This window comes from Notamacropus eugenii, chromosome 4 (assembly GCF_028372415.1).
Source record: "Notamacropus eugenii isolate mMacEug1 chromosome 4, mMacEug1.pri_v2, whole genome shotgun sequence".
Lineage (NCBI taxonomy): Eukaryota > Metazoa > Chordata > Mammalia > Diprotodontia > Macropodidae > Notamacropus > Notamacropus eugenii.
Window position 1 is genome coordinate 381,780,499 of NC_092875.1, and position 3,354 is coordinate 381,783,852.

Consider the following 3,354-nt stretch of genomic DNA (forward strand, 5'->3'; position numbering starts at 1 on the left):
GTATAAGATACTAATATGGGGTCCAGGGTATGTTTGTGTCTCCACAGGAAAAGGGGATGCCTGGATTCCCATTAGAAGGATCCGTAGGTGGAAACCAGTGTCGGAAACGACGGAGACGCAGGAGGCGGAGACCCCGGAGAGCCGGGAGACAACGGAGAAGGATCATGCACCACCTGAGTCTGCTGCTGACAGCTTTAACCTTGCTGCCCAGAGAGGAAGCAGCACTCATCCCAACCACTGACATTGCTGCCCACTCCATCTAGGCATCTCCTTCGAGCCGGAGTCGAACCAGCGACCTAAGGATAGCTAGGGACACAATGCCTCTATAGTCCTCTGCTCTACCAACTGAGCTATCGAAGGGCGCTCCAGCCGCATAGTTTGCACCTGAATACCGTGCCTGTTAGATAACAATAGGTGTGCCCAGATCCGGGACAATCTCGAGGGCGGGGAGAGCTCTCTCCCATCACGTTTCTCACAGGAAGAGGTGGAAATACACGAGATTGCTCGGTCTCACTCCTCGATTCCCTGGTGTTTATGGGGGGCCTCGTGAGAACTCTAAGATTTAGAAGTTCCCACCTTTACCCGCCCGAGACTGTCCACATGGAATTGAGCTTCCATCCCCAGCAATTATCTCAATAGATAATTAAAGGTTGTTGTCAAAATACAACTCCCCTTGCTATTAAGTATATGGTATCATAGGAATAAAAGGAACCTTTCTTATAAAAATAAGTAACATCTACCTTAAGCCATGAGCAAAAATTATATGTAATGGGGATAAGCTAGAGCATTTGCAATAAGATCAAGAGCAAAACAAGGACATCCATTATCACCACTGTTATTGAGTTTTGTACTAGAAATGTTAGATTTAGCAGTAAGATAAAAAATAAATTAGAGGAATTAGAATAGGCAAAGAAACCAAGTTGTCATTCATTGCAGATGACATGATATATTTAGAGAATCCTAGACAATCAACTAAAAACTACTTGAAATAATAACTAACTTTAACAAAGTTACAGAATATAAAATAAACCCACATTTTAAAAAAGGCAGAGAAAGCAGTCGTATTATAGACAATTGAAAAGCAAAATATACCTGATTAAGTTAGATAATCAAGGAAATAACACTTTGTTTAGGACCGTCAACAATGAATTTATGTCAATACTGAAACATATGCACACACACAACTGGTAAAGTATTTCAATATTATTTTTTTTTAATTTTGAATTCTAAATTGTTTCTTTCTCTCCTACCCCTCCCCAACCCACTGCGAAGTCAGCAACATGATATCATTTATACATGTGAAATCAACCAAAGACATATTTCCATTTTAAAAATATCCCACAAAATCCAGAAAAGTGAGAAAATTATACGTCAATTTGCACCAGAATTCATCAATTCTCTTTCTAGAGGAAGATAGCAATTTCATTATTAATCTTTTGAAATTGTCTTGGATCATTATATTAATCAGAGTGGCGAAATCTTTCACAGTTGATAATTTAAAAAATATAGGTATTACTGTGAACAATGATTGCCTAGTTCTTCTCACTGCACTTTACTTCAAATCACATAGCTCTTCCTAGGTTTTTTCTGAAACTACCTCCCTCATCATTTCTTTAACTACAATAGTATTCCATCACAATCGTATACTACAATTTGTTCAGCAATTTCCCACTTGAAAAGTATCCCAATTCTTGAAAGAAAACTTAAATCAGTTTCAAGAAAAAAATAATAAATCTGTACTAGTGGGATAACACAATTTGCCCCCTCCTTAGGCATAGATAAGTCCAAATATTACAAAAATGACAAAGAATTTCAAAAGATGAATATATAAGTAGGATATGATAGACTTCTGGAGAATACTAAATAGGTATAAGAATGAGTATAAATTTTCTCAGCTGTTTATAGCACCTTCACAATCAACCTGTAGTAAGGCATAAAACCTTACAAAGAAGCAGAAAAGCAAACATATTAAATACACCTTTTACAAACCACATTTATATAAAAATGCACTAAATGATGGGCCTTTGAGACTTAGAGTGTAAACTAACTGGAAACTACATGATATCCTTAAAAATTAGTGGGTCTAAGGACAATTCAAAGAAATAATAATTTCATTAAAGACACTGCAATATTTGCAGTAATAGGTATTTCATTATTTTTTTAAAGATTTTTCTGCATGTTTTGAGGTAATCAGGTTTCTGTTAGTTTTGTTGTTGATATGGTCAATTATGCTGATACTTTACCTTTTATTAAAGCAGTCTTGCATTCCTGGTATAAGTATTACTTGATCAAAGTGCATTATTCCCATGATGCTTCCGTAATCTTTTTGCTAATAGCTTTATTTAAATTTTTGCATCTAAATTCATTAGGAAAATTGGTTTAATTTTTTTTTTCTGTTTTGACTCTTCCTGCTTTAGGTATCAGTACAATATCTGCATCATAAAAAAGTAATTCATAGGGCTCCTTCGTTGTCTATTTTCCCAAGCAGTCTATATAGTATTGAAATTTGTTGTTCTTTAAATGTTTGAAAGAATTCGCTTGTAAATCCATCTGGCCCTGGAAATTTTTTGCTAGGGAGTTAACTGATGGTTTGTTCAATTTATTTTTCTGTGATGCGGTCATTAAATACTTTACTCCCTCTTGTGTTTATTTGGGCAATTTATTTTATTTTGTAAATTTTCATCCATTTCACTAAGAATTTTTGGCATATTTTATTAACATATAGTTGTGCAAAATAGTTTCCAGTTATTGTGTCTTAAAAAAAAAACAACTACAGCTGACATATAATACATATTGCATGAATCAACTGCTTATTTGAACTCTTAGTGTGTCTTTCTTTTTCAAGTGTATTTTCTGTAAAGAACATATCATTGGTTTCTGGTTTATAATCCATTTTGCAATAATAGGCCAGCATATCAAAATTTGTGGGTTGTACCCAAAACAGTACTTAGGCAAAAACTGTGCCTCTCAATGACTACATGAATAAAGCAGAAAGAATAGATCAATGAATTGAGCAGGCAATTAAAATAATTGAAAAAAATTAAAAATCCTCAATCAAATGTCAAAATGGAAATCCTGAAGATCAAGGGAGAGATTAACAAAATTTAAAGTAAAACTTAATAAATAAAACTAGGATCTGGCTTTATGAAATTTGACCATATGCAAAAATTATTTAATTTTATAAAAAAGAAAAATTACCTGCATCAAAAATTAAAATAATGTACAGTAAATGATAATGAAATTTATGCAGTTATTAGCAGCTATTTGACCCAAATGTATAACAATAAAACTGACAAACTAAATGAAATACATGAAAAATTAAGAAAATATAAATTGCCCAAATTAAGAGAGCAA

At 33.8% G+C, this 3,354-nt stretch overlaps 1 non-coding gene across 1 annotated transcript; it reads right to left on the bottom strand.

The window, feature by feature from the left end:
- Positions 1 to 268: 268 nt before the first annotated feature.
- Positions 269 to 360, bottom strand: TRNAY-AUA (transfer RNA tyrosine (anticodon AUA)). Its single transcript is given in 2 exon segments — positions 269 to 304; positions 324 to 360. It is a non-coding gene; the product is annotated as a tRNA-Tyr (tRNA).
- Positions 361 to 3,354: the final 2,994 nt, after the last annotated feature.